Source organism: Protopterus annectens, chromosome 5.part0 (assembly GCF_019279795.1).
Source record: "Protopterus annectens isolate FY-2018-M chromosome 5.part0, PAN1.0, whole genome shotgun sequence".
NCBI lineage: Eukaryota > Metazoa > Chordata > Ceratodontiformes > Protopteridae > Protopterus > Protopterus annectens.
The window spans coordinates 862799355-862816495 of record NC_056735.1 but is presented as its reverse complement, the minus strand read 5'-3'; positions in this window follow the sequence as shown (position 1 = coordinate 862816495).

Below are 17141 nucleotides of genomic sequence, written 5' to 3'. Positions count from 1 at the left end.
TTAAATAACCAGCATGGTGCTTTCCTGCATACAGACACTTTATCAACTCTTTTTTTTTTTTTTTTTTTGTCATTGGTAGCATCATTTTGTTTTTTGCTTTTCCTTCATATGTTACACGTTGTGCTGGTTTCACCCTCTATTGGATTTTTTTTTGTGAAAATTGAATGTGTCTGTAGAGTCTGACATGCAAGTATCATTTGCACTTACCATAGTGTCATCATTGCAGTCTTGTTTCCAGATATTTGTTGAGCTGAGAGTGCAGGTTTGTCATTCCTGTCCCAGAACATTTGACTATGTGAATCATGATACATACTCACCCATTAGTGGACCTGGTCTGGACTTACAAGTAAGTACTAAACTGCACTAAACTGTTGTACATAGGTGGACAAGAAAAGAAGTGTATTCCTTGACGTTTATAGCATTAGTTCATGGACTCATGCAAATCCTGATTCTGTTGCCTTTCTGGAAGATAAATATTTGCTGTTATAATAATGAGTGACAGCTGTAGCTTCTGTCACTCCTAGAAGTATGGTTGCTGCTACTAGGTTTAGTTTATGTCATGATAGCTACCACTAGATGCCAGTGAAATGGCCGAAGCCAAATCATACAGGTAATGGCAATGAAGTCAAGTTGGTAAAAAGGAGACAGCATACTTCTCAACTTTTTATCACAAGAAATCTAGATAAAACCTAAAATAATGGGGGACAAAGCCACAAAGGCCAGAAATAGGGACATATTTTAAATATTGCACTTACAAACTTAGAACATTGCAAGAATGACAGGAATTTTGTTTGTATACATTTTCTGAAGGATGTGAAGTCTGAAACTCCAATATATATCATTATTTAATGACTTCAGCCCTCAGTGATTTGCCAGAAAACCACAAATGCTATGAGGAACACACCAAAAATATGAGGAAAAAAATCTGGACATTCTGTGAAAATCTGGACAGTTAAGAGGCATGGCAGACAGATAAATCAGTCTCGGGCCCATGTTAAAATATGGTGATTATTGCTTTCTGATCTCAGTAAAACTTAGGGAGCTATGACACTGCTTTTGACATAGTACTTAATCTTGCATCCCTGGTAGTGGCCACCATTCATAGTGGATTTTAGAAGTAAAAAATGCCAGTATAAATTCTACAGCGTTCTCCACCTTACAACGTTTGCAATGGTCTCTGCACTCTAGTCACAAAATACATATGAAAAAAATAATTTTACAAACAAGGCATGCTGGTTTGAAACACATGAAGTAAAAAAATAAGATGGGTAAATTATTCAGCAAATAATTATAGCATACAGAATCTAAAGCACTAGTAATTATGGAGACAACATATTTTTATTAGATGACCATATGTAGGGAAGTCATTAAATGAAAAATATATAAAGAATTAAACAACTTTTACTGAAAACGGTCTGCATGAATTATTCCACTTACTCAATTAACTGTGACTAAATAAAAAATAAATAAAAATGATCAAAGAGGAGAGAGAGTTGGAAGTAGTCTTGAAATGCATATCAACAGCCAGGATAAGGGCAACCAGAACGGGGAGAGGGGTTAGAGATTTTGAAAAATACAAGGATGTCTAATCTGTTACAGGGCATGGAACAGGTGGTAGAAGGTATTCGTCATATTATATTGAAATCTAATGTTTCAAATTTTGTAAAACAATATGTAGAGGTGGGTTATAACAACTAGAAACTCTACAGGTTTCAATGTCCATTCTTCTTAAAGGAACAAAGAAGAATAATTGTAAATAGAAAAGTCACCTCCAGTATTAGTAATTATCTGTTGTTGTTCCTCCTGCATTGATTCTGGTTTAATTTTCTTACAAACATTTCCAAATCGCATATTAATTTAGCAATGTCCATTCTTCTTAAAGGAACAAATGTAAGTCACTTTGCCAGAATGTCCGCCAATTCTCTAGTAACATTGAGGGAAGAATAATTGTAAATGGAAAAGTCACCTCCAGTATTAGTAATTATAGCAGGAGAGTAATATAACTTCAGACATTATCTCCTGTTGTTGTTCCTGGTTTAATTTTCTTACAAACAATTAATTTAGCAATGTCCATTCTTCTTAAAGGAACAAATGTAAGTCACTTTGCCAGAATGTCCACCAATTCTCTAGTAACATTGAGGGAAGAATAATTGTAAATGGAAAAGTCACCTCAGTATTAGTAATTATAGCAGGAGAGTAGATGTTATCTCCTGTTGTTGTTCCTCCTCGTTGATTCTACAAACATTTCCAAATCGCATATTAATTTAGCAATGTCCATTCTTCTTAAAGGAACAAATGTAAGTCACTTTGCCAGAATGTCCGCCAATTCTCTAGTAACATTGAGGGAAGAATAATTATAAATGGAAAAGTCACCTCCAGTATTAGTAATTATAATATAACTTCAGATGTTATCTCCTGTTGTTGTTCCTCCTGCATTGATTCTGCTGTTTGCCCTTGGTAAAACCCTGACCTGATATAGGATTAGGGTATTGATTATACTGGTTTGATTGATAACTCTCACCATGAAACCATTGATTGTCAGTGTGGTTATGAACAGCTTGATTAACACTTGTCGATGTTACTACTACTTGTGTGGATGGTTCTTCATTAGAAGAATGCTGTTCAATAACATTATTTTCTCTAACAGTTGTTACATTTGGTATGTTATCAGCACTCAAACCCGAATTGGGTACATTCTGACTATGGAAGTCCATATTGTACCATTCTTGAGAAGATGGTGGTAAAGGGTACGCAGTTTTATTGCGATATTGCAAACAATCTCTCTCCAGCTTTTGACTTTAATAGATTTTAGCTGATCAATACTGTGAAATATATGAGTATAATCATACCTATATCTTTCAAAGTCAACATGGGACCTGATATCCATGTCAAGCTGAGTAATAGAGTACTGCAAGTCTTTAACTAAGTTATGATAATTACATAACTTCAAGCAGTTGTAACCCTTGTTTATTGAACAGCTCAATCAATTCTGTGTAAAAACTGAACCTGCTATTAACCCTGGACAATGTTCTCTTGTATGCAGATATTAAAATACGATTCAGTTTTTAAATTTTAACAGTTTTCTATCTAGTTCATTTAATTGGACTGGAAGCATTGTAACAGTGTCAGTCACATTTCCCATTTCTTGTATATTAACATTCACAGACAAGCCCAAAGGTGTAACAAGCCAATCAGCCTGCCAAAACCTGTGGAATAATGTTGTCCCACTGGTTGCGGACCTTGCCCATTAGCATTTGTTACATTATTTAAAACAATGTTTCTTTGACTGGCATTATTAACTGTCTCCACCAGGTCTATTTATATTATTAACCCAGCTAGCTGTTATCAGTTCAGTATTATTCAAGTCAATTTGTACAGGGGAAGCACTTACATTCAAACTTGAACCCGCCTGGTTCAATCCGGCATTCCCTTTCAAAATGTTATTCAGTTCACCAGTCTGTATACACTGTTGCAGAAGATTCTGACTCGACACAATAGAATCCATTCTGGTGCCCATAGAATCAATCCTCTGTGTCAACGCTTGAATAAGAAGCGTTAAATTATCTGGGGTCTCATCAGTTCTCCCCAAGTTAAATGACTCATCAATGGTATCCAACCATTCTGTAGCCATAGCTTATCCAAATGACCAAACCACGAATAAAAACGGACAAAAACTTCTAAATAAACAAATAAAGCTGAATACAGAACTGGAATACACGAAAGCACTAATTTTAATGAAGCAAGGATTTCTAATCTGTTACAGGGTATGGAACAGGTGGTAGAAGGTACTCGTAATGTAGTATATTATTTTATATAATGTGGCTTGCATCACAGCCTCTGCTATAACTTTCCATTCCATGCAGTAGATGCATCGTAGCAGTTTTCCTGATTGAGCCAGAACCAATGTTAATTTTAGGAATATCATAGAAATTCAAGTCTAAACAATCTGATATAATATTAATACATTAACAGAATAAAAGAGAGAAATAGTCAAGGAAAGGGTTATTTGGAATTAACCAGTTTAATTCAGAGAGTGCAATACTACATTGACCAATTTTGGTTGCTGTTAGAGAGACTCAGTGACTATTGTTGTAGAAAGTGACACATTTATCCATTAATTTTGGGAACATAATCAAAGAAAAAGACTGTATATGTCTGTGTGAATAAGATGGAGTCACTAGTGATCATCAATTATCCTCCATTGTCAGGAAAGGACTAGGTATGTAGGCAGAACTTATTCAGAGTTACCAGTCTTGCAGATGTACACTACATGCAGTGCAAGAGACATACAGGAGCAGAAAGTAATACCTGGATTAATAATAATTACCAAGAACCAAGTATAACAACTGAGAAAACAAAAGAAAACCAAGCTGGAGGAACGCCAGTCACAGTAATCCAACAAATGCATGCACTCGAGGCAATCCTCAGTATGGAGAACATTGATATCTGTGCAGTAACAGAAACCTGGTTTAAGGCTCCAGGGAGCACCCCAGCACTACCAGGCTATAACTCATACCATACTTTTTGGCCAAAGAACCTGGACCGAAACACAAAAGGTGGGGTTGTATCCATATTCATCAAGGATACCCACACCTCCAGGTTAGTGGCACAACACAATGCCTCAGAGATCATCCATGTGCAACTAACAACAGGCAAAACTGCAATTCAAATTGTAGCTTGCTACAGGTCACCCACCGTGACGCAGGACCCCCATTCCGCATTTCTGGAGACACTGGAAAATATGAAGGTCTTACCAAACATCCTAATATTGGGTGATTTCAATTACTCAAGCATTAACTGGGAGAACTACTCAAGTACTAACTCCCTTGCCCAACGTTTCCTAGAATTTATACACTCGAACGCCTTGGATCAATTGGTCAACACACCCACCAGAGGTGACAACATATTGGACCTGGTCATCACCAACATGGGCGACCAGTGTTCTACACCGAAGGTCAAATTCTCGCTGGTTAAATCAGACCATAGACTAATTACTGTGGATATCCACATTCTGCCCCACCCCCAATCAAGGAAACCACCGTGAAAAACTTTTCAAAAGCAAACTTCATGTTACTTAAGACCGAGGTGGAAAGGTTCACAGCCCCCATGCTAAAGGACAACGCTGTCCAAGCTGCTGAATCCCTTACAAAGGCACTCTATGAGCACCTGCAAGAATGCATGGATAGTGCTATCCCAAGCAAAACCAAGACTCACTCTTCCAAGAAAAGGAAACCAGTCTGGTGGACCCCTGCTATAAACAAGCTATACAATAGAAGGAGAAAACTAGTGCAGAAAGAGTAGAATCCCAAGAAGGGAAGACATCCCTGATCAGTATCAGCAAGAAACTATGATCCCTCATAAAATCATCCAAGGCTAGCTTCGAAAGAAAAATTGCCAAGGACTGCAAAGATAACCACAAAGCATTCTTTAGCTATGTCAAGAACCTAAGTGGAAACTCTCAGATCTTCTCTGAGTTAGTGCAGAATAGCACAAAATACAGTAAACCGACTGATATTGCCAACATTCTGGCAGACAGGTTTAGTGCAAACTTCACCCCTGTCTCACCCCCTAAAGGGCTCATAACCATACCAGAAGAATGTAGTGCCCCAGCAATCACTGGCACACAGGTTAAAACAGCCCTATACAAAGCCAAAAATACAGCTTCAATGGGACCAGACGGTGTCCCAGGCTGTGTCTCACACGAGCTCCAAAATTAACTAACCCCTCACCTAAACACACTGTTCAAGCTCAGCCTCTCTACAGGTTACGTACCAATAGAGTGGTGCACAGCAACAGTTATCCTGCTCCACAAAGGTGGAGCCACAACAGACCCCGGGAACTATCGCCCTATAAGCCTGACTAGCCTGGTGTGCAAGGCTATGGAGCGCATTATCATGGAATTCATTAACAGAGACATTGGGAACCTTCAAACATTGGACCCTGCCCAGTTTGGCTTTGTTAAGGGCAGATCATGCTCCCTAAACCTGGTGGACTTCTTTGAGACAGTTACCAAGGCTTTAGACAAGGGAAAGGAGGTCCACGCGGCCTACCTAGACCTCGCAAAGGCTTTTGACACCATTCCACATTCTGGTATTATAGACAAGCTCACCAACCTGAACATAAACCCCTATGTCATGAGATGGGTTGCCAATTGGCTCACGGATAGAATCCACACGGTGAGAGTTGCAGGCTCTAGGTCTGACTCTAAACCAGTTACAAGTGGCATCCCCCAGGGCTCAGTCCTGGGACCCTTCCTGTTCGGTATATACTTCTCAGAGGTACAGACAAGGACAGGAGGACTATGGCTGACCAAGTTTGCAGACAACTGCAAACTGGGGGCCATAATTGACCCTCCAGCTGATACAGACATCGTCTAGAAGGGTCTCACTGAGATGGATACCTGGTGTCAAAATCATGGCCTCAAGCTAAATGCCAAAAAGTGCATAATGATCCCCTTTGGAAAAAACAAAGTACCCGCAAACTACCACATACATGGTAGTCCCCTAAATACAGAAAATGTAATAAGGGATCTGGGGACCCAAGTAGATAGTAATCTCTCCTTTGATAATCATATTGCCAAGGTGATTAGAAAATCCTTCTATGTGGCCCACCTAATCACAAAAGGGTTCACATCTAGAACAAAAGAGGTTATTATGCCCCTCTACTCATCACTCAACGGTCCCATCATAGAGTACAACGCCCCATTTGGGATGTACATTAAAAGACACCTGCAACAGCTGGAAAGACCACAGAAGTACCTCACCAAGAGGATTACTGGCCTCAAACATATGCCCTATGCAGCCCCAGCTGAAGAAACTCTAGCTGTACTTGGTTGTATACCGCTTATTCAGAGGTGATCTCTGCCTGACATACAAGGCCATGTCCAACCCAGAATTGATGGACATGCTCCACCTAAAAAAAAACAAAATCCCCAAGAGCCACACACTCTAGGGATCTAAACCTCACCACAACGATAAATAGGACGTGCTGAAGGGATAGATTCCTGTCCCAGAGACTCCCCATGCTTTGGAACAGGATTCCAATCTACATTAGGCAGAGCCCCTCACTAACACTCTTCAAGAAAAATCTTGACGAGTGGATGGGAAACAGAAAATTTACCCCGGGGATCACTGCAGTGGCTCTGCTGGACAGAGGCACAGGGAACTAATGGCTCTGCGGGACCGAGGCACAAGGAACTAATCTAAGGGGGTGGTGAAAGCCAACACATTCTGGCTATGCTTATAGATGCCCTCGGGCAGATAGCCTAGTACTTACCTATGAACCTATGAACCTATTATAAAGTGTGGATTACTGTGACTGGCATTCCTCCATCTTGTTTTTTGGATTAATAATAAGTCAGCAACAGCCAGAATATAGCTTTATGAATTTGAAGCACAAAGCTAGTTACTACTTTTCTGAGACGAGATCTAAACAACATGTAGCAGATTTCTTTTGTTAAGAACAAGATCCTTGGCAGTGATCCAGGCCCAGAATGGCATGTCAACTGGCAGTTGTTCATGAAGTTTCAAAGCAGGTTTACCATATTTACAAATGACTCTAAAATCTGTGTATCATAAAGATCTGTACTTTGAGATCACCATTAATGTATTATAGAGGATTAAACTGCAGAAGGTTAAGGATATGACCTGTTACCAGACTTCATCCTGTAGCTCCGGGCTTCAGTCTTTTAATCTCTACTTCCAAACCATTTGACCCCGAGCAAGTCACTTAAACAGATGGTACCCCTGGGTTACGCATTGAAAAGACACACTTATGTCTGTTAGGCTTACCCTGTTGACAAATTCATGAAATGAAATACATTTAAAATTATTATTTACAAAACTTGAGAAAAGAAACAGGCTCAGACTTCCATAAAATATTTTCTGAAAAAGAGTCTTCAAAAGAGAGGATAGACTTCAATTTAATTTACACACAATGATCCTAGAACTAGAGTTTGAAGTACAACAGAGCAATCTTGATGATACCTAAAAACATTAACTTGGTCCATTCCAAGGACTGACTGACCAGATCATGTCCTTGGTCAATTTGATAAATATGCTGCTGATTGAAAATCTAAAAAGGGAAACTACAATCCTTGGAATCACAAAAATGTAAGTGCAGTTAAGGGGAATATATACAACCATGGCATCTCTGAGTATTTCCCTCCTTCTCTGAAGTAAAGTGATCTCAGAGATAGCATATATAAGAATTGGAAGTGTGGAGATAAGGTGTAGGGGTGGGTATGTTGCCTCCTTACAAAAATACTTTAAAGTGTAACACCAAGTTTCAGAATTTGCTATTTATTAAGAACTGCACTTTAGTTTTTGATGTGTCAGGACAAACAAGTATTGAGTCTCAGAATACCAGTAGGATGCTATAGACACAGCCCTTTGACAAGGCCTTTGCCTTTGTGATTTTTCATGTCATTTCTGAACTGGAGTAAGACAGCAGTAATTTGATGATCTTCTCTAAATCCCTTCTGGGAGAGGCTTATCAATTGTTTATTTAGCAGCCACAACAAGAAGAACAGGTTTATGTTTTTATAGGATCTTGGCCTGTACAAGGACGGCAGCCAGCCAGTAAATAGGAAACAGTAATTCTGTTGTTTAAAACATGAGAAATAAAAGCTTATTTTCATATAGTTTGAATAGTTCCAAGTGCTAAACTAAAGGAATACGTAGAAGGTGTTGTCATTGTAAGCAAACCAGTCCTTTATAAACCACCAATATCATCTCAATGTCTGATTTTACAAAGATAGAACATTCTCCACTACACAAAAAGATGTGTGATAGATATACACTAGTAAGTGTAGACATAGTCATGACAGCTGATAGGCAAAACACATAATATACACTTGTCAAGAATTTTTAATGAATGGTTCAGGTCAGAAGGTTATACACTGATCCCTTTTTCTGTGACTCTCATTTAAAGACATAATATGTACTTCTCATAGAATGGTATAAGTAACATCCACTTAATTCGGAAAGATGACTACACAAAAATACTACATAAAATGCTTTGTAGGGACACATATAGTAGTCTAGACTTGAAATGTCTGTCGAATAACTGTGCTGCTGAGAGGCACATGGATTATAGTATGTGTTTGTGTACTCTAGAACTGACAAATAGTCTGTATTCCCTAAATAGTGACACTTTTGAATGAGATTTTTAACTGTTTGGACTATTCGATCTACTTGTCAGTTACTCAGTGAATACCTTAGACACGAGGTAGTATTTTTAAATTTCCACTGTTTGATAAACTTATAATGTGGGGAGAGTTACTAAGTTATCTCAACTGCACTCAGAACAAAAGACTGGGAACAGGACTGAAATCATGGTTAACAGCATGCAGTTGTTCCTAAATCCTACTTTCCATAGCTGATATAGTTTCTTCCAGGAAGAACATCTTACATTCTTGGGTACTCGTATGTGTCACTCAATTGACTAATAATTTAACATGTTTATCAGCACCTTGACATAGATGGACAAAGTACTAACTATGGCCCAGGTAACCTGGGTTCAGTTAGCGGTTCTGAGGAGCGGGCAGGAAGGGATGGATGTGTCTATCCCAGGACGGGACATGTACATTTTTTTAGTGTGAAGCATTATGGAATCACTCTGAAAAGAAAGAACTATGAAGTGTCAAAATACAAAGAGGGACACAGAAAGTATGACAGCATGAATTCATAGCAGAAAACTCATGTAAAATTAATCTGAATCCTTTAACGTATAACATGGGTAATGTACCAAAAATGAAGGCCACTCTGAAGAAAGGTTTCTACTCTACAGGTCAGAATGTTTTATAAAAACACCACAGAAAGGACAGAAAGAAAATATTACTCTGTGCAGATGGCAATGTACCAGTCTAGGTTTTTGCCACAATCTCCACTTTCTTCCCATATCCAAAATACATATCATATGGTTAACTGGTGATCTTCTAAATTGCCTGTAGGCATATGAGTAGTGTGTGGTACAGTATATGTATGTGACTGCATCCTACAATGAATATATGTTCTGTCCTGCACTGGTTTTCTATCTTATAGTCATTGCAATCCTAACAGGATAAAACAGATATTTGGGAAGCAGGTGCACTTGTCTTGCATTTTTTACATAGGTTTTAAGATCTACTCATGAAGTGGTTGGATATTTCTTTAAGATGTAGAGGAAAATATTGTCAGAGATTGGGATAAATTGTAAATAAAGTATGTTTTATGAAATGAAGGAAAGTTCCTGGGGTAGTGAGTGAGGGTACTGTTTGAGTGTAGCTCAATAGGTTATAAGAAAATGTTTTTTTCATGGAGTCTGGAAGTCAGGAGACAGAAAGTTTCCAGATATAGTAACTTGTAGCTCTAGGATCCTAGTATTAAGTTATATTTTTGTTTAATGGGAAGCCATTTTGCTTTGTTAAGGGTGAGGTAGTGGTGATCTTGTAGGGGTGAGGTAATAATGAATCAGCAAATAGAATTAGATATGGTTTGCATAGCGGTGGTGGTGTTTTTTGTAGACCACAGTGATTACAGGGAGGCCATACTCAGGCTGAGATGATAGATCTCCTTTGCCTCTGACTAATCTAGAATGGAGGGGGAGTAGATTTTTTTGTGACCCAGAAAAGGAAGGAGTTTGTTTTGGGATTATTGTTTTTTTCCATGCGGTTTAAAAAAAGTTTGATCAGGTCAGAGGCAAAGATATTTGAAGGAGGTGTTTTTTTGCTGGAGTTGTTTAGGTCAGTAATCATGAGGTTGCTTGCAGACTGTGAGAGTCTTTGGGGGAGATCCAAAAAGCATAGTTTTGTTTTTTGATGAGTTCAGTAATAGACTGTGGAGGCTACATCATCGTTGCAGTAGGTTGAAGCTGGGAGTGGATTTTGGAGTAAGAGTGACTGGCTCTGTAAATAACCATGACATCTGCACATAGAAGTAGAAGTAGTTGTGGGAGAGGAGTTTGCTATCAATGATAGAGAATAGCAGCAGGGCAAGAATGGGTCCTTGTGGAACTCATTCATTCAGCTGGACTGTCTCTCATTGGGCCAGTCCTATTTTGACTTTAAAGACTCTGTTTATCAGGAAATTACTGAACCAGGGAGAGCTATCTGAGTAATTGCCAATATCAGTAAGTGAGCTTAGAAGGAGTGGGTGGCCAATGAGATCAAATGCTTTTGTGAGTTCAACGAATAGGGCTGCTGTAATGTTGTCTTTCTCAGTTGTTTCATACAGTATCATATGTGAGTGTCCGCAGGGTTGTCATAGTGTTCCCACCAAGCCAGAAGCCATGTTACTTTTTGGAGAAGAGGTGGTATTGTTGGATGTATTGGGACAGTTGGTTGTAAATATTTTTTAAAGTAGTTTTCCTAGTATAGGAAAAATAGAGATTGGGCAAAAGTGTTAGGTATTGATAGAGTTAGTCTGCTTGGGTAGAGCCTTAATTACAGTTGTTTTCCATATGTCTGGCATGATCATTTTAGAAAGGCATAGGCTATAAATATGACTGAGAAGTTGGGCAAGGTGGTCCCTGTAGAGAAATATGAACTAGGGAATAGATTGTCCAAGCCAGGAGATCAGTCAGTGGGAATTGTGTTAATTAGCTCATCTATTTCTTTGGATTTTATGTGCTTGAAGTAGAAGCGGGGGTGGAGGGTAGAGGGTGGAGGAGAGGGTAGATCACAGACAGAAGTAAGGGGCGGGCTGAGTTGGGTGAAGTTGTTGACTTCACAGGAAATCAGAGGGTGCTAATTTTTATTTCTCACGTTATATGAAATTTGGAGAGTTAGTGTCTTGCCCAAATGATGTAGACATCCATCATTGATCCATCTTCCAGACATTTTGTCCTGTGAAGAATTATGGTAACAAGCTGACCAGAACAGACTGGATTTCCTTATTACTAACTAAATTTCCCAAGGTCATTTTGTGGGATGTCCAGGCATTCCCAGTGAAGTTGAGCTGGAAAGTTTATCCAATGTGTCCTGGGTCTGTCCTAAGGCCTCTTCTTAGTGGACTGTGCCTGCTTTCACCACCCATGGGAGGTACACACTAGCATCTTTTCTAGGTGCCCAAAACAACCTCAACTGAGTCTGCCTAACCTGAATGAGCTCTACGCAAAGATTTTTCTGAATTGTTGAGTTTCATACCCTGTCACAGACAGAGGGCCCAGCAACATTGAAAAGGAATCAAAGGAGCTTTATTTCCTCTACCTAAAAATATGTGATTTCATTCATTGTTGGTTACTAACCAAAGCCCATGATCATAGGGAAGAATCAGTATGCAGACTGGCATATACACTTTTAAATTCTATCCATTATAGTCTTAGCATGAGTCTGTGAGACAAACTTGTTTTTTTCTGAGGTAATTTGCTTCAGTATTTTTGCTGCTAGTCTTACATCTTGTTTTAACTCTTAGTAGTGAAGTAGTGGTAAGTATTGTTAGCAGATTTCCATAGATGCCACACCTTGTACTTAAAACACATATACTTTTTGAGGTCTTTGGAGAGTCAGGGACTCCAGCTTCCTTGAAACCAGGGTTTAATTAATGCATATAATGCATTTTAATAAGGAGAATATAATTAAAGAGAGTAAGGCCATCTACAAATTAGAGACCTATCAGGAAATGTGTGGCTATAGATAATCATTTTTTGTTTGTTTTGTTTTTGAAGAATAAGAGTGACAGTAAAGGGAGTTGTCACTGAGGAAGTTAGAAATATTTTTTGGGAGGAAGCAGCAGTTTAGAATATCAGTTTATATGATGTCAGGTGGAGGGTTATTACAGGTGATGGGGTTCCAGTTTGTTGGTTCGTTTACAATGTGGGTATGTTTGTAGTAAGATGTGTGTTGTAGTTTATTCTGAGCTTTGCTAAGCCATTTCAGATGGTGATCTTAAAGGAGTATAAAATTTCTTCATGAGGACAAAGAGGAAATTTATTTAAGTAAGAGATGTAACTAGTAAAAGAAGAGGAAAAAGTCGATGGGCTGAGGCAATGTGTAGTTTGGCACATGAAGCAGAAGTTAAAAAATAATCATCTATTTTAGAATCATTGGGAATTGTTGAGGAAAAGCTAAGCAGGGGAGATGTTCAGTGATTTTTCCCAAAGGATCATGTATTGTAGTTCATTAGTAGCCACTTGTAAGTGCATTATAATTGCTAGTGATGCTGTTGGGTAGAAAGTCATCTGGTTTAAGTCAAGTTTTTTTTTTTTTTATTACAAAGATGTCTAGATCATGGGTTATGATCTACACCTTGTCTAGGTCACATTTATTAATTCAGCAGGCATTAATGTAAAAGATAATGAGGCATTTGGGAGATGTTTGAAGGGGAAGAATGGAAACTGAAGAGGAGAAGTATTTGGAGCAGGCTTGGGCTAAGTTTAATATCTTCGTATCCATGTTGACTCACCAAAGATAGTTTTGGCAAAAAAAATAAATAAAATTAAATTAAATTAAAAAAAGATAGTTTTGGCAAATCAAAAAATAAAATCACAACCACCTTCAACAAACATTAAAAGAATTTTTTTTGCAGGACACCCCCCACCAGAGTCATATATACATATATACCAACTCTGAGATCGCCCAATAGTGGATAAACAGGCACTCTCCGTTGTCAATGAAAGTGGTTTTGGTGAACTGCTTTTGATTTTTTTGCATTCATCAAAACTACTTTTGGTGAGATGATATGCTCCCATATCCTCATATAACAGACAATATTGTAGTCCAAGATTAGTTCAGAACTACATGAAGGAGTTTATGTTTAAGAAGTGAAGATTGTTAGGTGTTTCTGAAGGTAGAAGAAAGGTGGTTGAATAAGTTTGGTAGATGAAGAAGGCCTCAGTTGGGTAAAATATTCCCATATAACAGGAGATACAGTAGCTTAATATTAGTGTAAAACAGATGAAGCTGGAATTTGGGTATAATAAGCAGTGACAAATCAGCATTGTTGAAGACGGGAGAAGTGATAGTTGAATACATCTGACAATTTAAGATGTATCTTTTAGAAATATGTGATTTAGTCCAGCTGAAGAGAATAAAACAAGACTTCAGAGAGGGCTCTGTGAGAAACAGCAGAGACATTTCAAGAGTTGGGTACTTATTAGTTATCATGTAGAAGGATTGGAAACAAGGGTGTGCATATGAAGTACTGGTAGTGGGATAGGAGTCCTTAGCTGGATGAGAAGCAAAGTAAGGCTGCATATTTTTTGTAGTCATGTTAAGAGAAAAAAAAGGATGGGGGACTGGGTGTTGGAGGGCGAGGAAGCAGTACGGATAGAAGCTGGGGAATTGAAATGTTCTGTCATCTAAATTTCCAGATGTGGTTTTAAAACATGGAAGGGTGAGAGAGGAAGGCAGCAAGTTAGGAGGAAAACTATGGGAGAGGGAATCTATCAGCCATTTAGAGTATCAAAAAGAGTAAAGAGAGGATTGACAAGACAGGAAATCATGCTGCCACTTATATTTCCAGTAGTAAGGGGGAAGGATCTCTCTTCTTCAATTCTAATTTATGTAACAGGAAGTTTTAGATATTACACAGTGAGTACAATGATATAATAACAGTAGTGTGGAAGAAATGAGTACATGAACAGTTAGAATGAAGGGTTAAGGGGAATAGGAAAATTGAATTGTTGTAAAAAAACTACTGCTGCTATATGAAAAACATTTAGTCAGAAAGAGTTTAATAAATATTGTAGAAATGATAGAGTTGTTATGCAGTACTACGCAGTAAGAAGAAATGGAATGGAAAAAGCAATGTTTTGTTGTTTAAAATTTTAACAAATATGATTGGTAGATGACTGAAAGGGGATAGACATTTGGTTTAGCCATTTGATGAACATGAGCCATTTAAGTAAGGAATGATAAGGAGGCTGGGGGCCAGTATGGTAAATGAGGGCATTTGCATATGAATGAATACAGTCCAGATACACAAAAAAATCTTTAACCTGCCCCCATGCAGGTTATTGATTACATCTAGAACTGATTATGTAGCCATAGGTATGAGACATAACAATGGGTAAACAATAATTTGTAACAATTATTTATTGTAAATCAACCCAGTAAGTGGTTTGCTGTAGTTGCTTTTTCCATACCTCTGGAGAGTTCATGTTATCTGAACCACAGTGATTCTGGTAAAGCAAAGGGCAAAGATGTCAATTAGCAGGTACACTAGCACTTTATTTATTTTTTTTATTTTATTTTCATTTATTGACCAGGGTAGAGTGCCTATCCTTCTAGACTGTTTTCTGGTTCAATCTGGGGAATACAAAGAAATGGCAAAATTGTCCATGAAAGAAAAACAGTTCATACTAACAGTATAGTAAAGCCATAGTCAAAAGAGAGCACACGTTTTAAGATAATGCAATATAAAACATACTACATTTTTAGATAAGACAGTCTAATAAATACAGCATGAAGGGGTAATCTAAGATCCCCCCCAGCACAGCTAACAACATCTGGCATTTTTATAATGGTATCTATGTTGACAAAAATGACAGATGCAATGAAATGAAAGCTAAACTCAAGTGTCTGGAAGACAAAGGATAATATGGGGAACAAGCTTATTACTTTGCATAAAGCTGAACATTCCTCATTTGAGTTCATTTGTGGCAATTCAGACCATTCTTACCAGTTTTAGTTAACAAGCTTGCATATAAATCACAGTTACAGATAATTTTCAAACAAAAGCTTACTGTCTGAAATAAATGGGAAGGTTATTTGCTGAATTAGCCAAGATATAGGGAAAATTGTGAAAGTAAGCAAAGACAACAGTTACAATCTATGTGGGGAAACTTTTGCAGTTAGGATCTGTGAGGGCAATGTTAAATCTTAAAAAAACACATGCAGTACAGCACAACACTATCTGCAAAGGGAGTAGTGAAATACCATAGATAAAACATTTGTCACATAGCCATCCTTTCAATAATGATTGAGCACCCTAAAAGCTTTGTCTAATATTCCTCCAAAACAGAAGTTTAATCATATAAAGACCAAAAAGAACACCAGCGAATTTTTGTCAGACAACAAAATACAAATTGAAAAAACAAAAAAAAAACGCTTGGACACCTGTGAAAACACTAACCGAATAAAGTTATTAACCTGGCCGTGTTTCGGTTTGTCCATACATTTTTTTTTATTTTTTTAAGAAGTTTAATCATATTAACAGCTGTATAAGCCATACATGTGAACACCAAATAGAAAGCCACACAAAGACAAATATGATACAAAACAGTAAACATGCACAACTGTTATTGCAACAATACTGTTGGAAAACACTAGCTCACTTATTGATTGGATATTAGTCTCAGACCCAAATAAATACCACAACCCAGAAACTTTACCTGACTCCCTAAGCAATCACTCCCCAATAAAAGTTCTAAGATTCTCACCACATTTCTCTAGACCACATTGATATATCAAATGTCACAAACTATCAAACTTCCACCTGGAAACTTTTAATACTCTCCTCACCAAAATAAACCGGTCTTTCCTTACCCAACATCCTCTAGACGAAGCTGTACACTCATTCAATTCAACCTTCCTAAATATTCTTAACTTACTAGCATCCCTAGACACAGCACGTGTCAAAGCTAACATATCCCCTTGGTTAACTAATGCTACCCGTACCTTGATGAAAACGAGATAGAGCGTGGGAAACTTGGGTAAAAACTAAGCTCCCCATCCATTTACAAAAATATAAAGAACTCAGAAACCTTACAAAACAACATGTCAACAAAGACAAAAAAAAATTTCATAATTACACGCCTACTTCACAAAGGTCAAATCCCAAGAAATTCTGGCACTGAATAAATCAAATACTACACCCCGGTAACCCCTCATCTCCTAATCCATGCCCAACAAACATGCCCCTAGAAACAGCCTCTATCTTCAACTCCTACTTTATTGAATACATTAGTAAGTTGATAAGTCCTGTTCCCCTCTAATTCCAGTACCACAAATCCACTTGACTCCTCCTCTAGACAAAACTCTACTAACAAATTCTCCCTTAAACCGATTCCTACCAGTTACATTAAATCTCTGTTGCGCAAACTAAAACCCTGTTCTAGATCTGCTGACAACATGCCTTCCTACTTCCTTCAGATAGCAGCTGACCCTCTAGCCCACCCAATTTCTATACTGATAAACTGTTCCATCCCTAAATCAAACATTC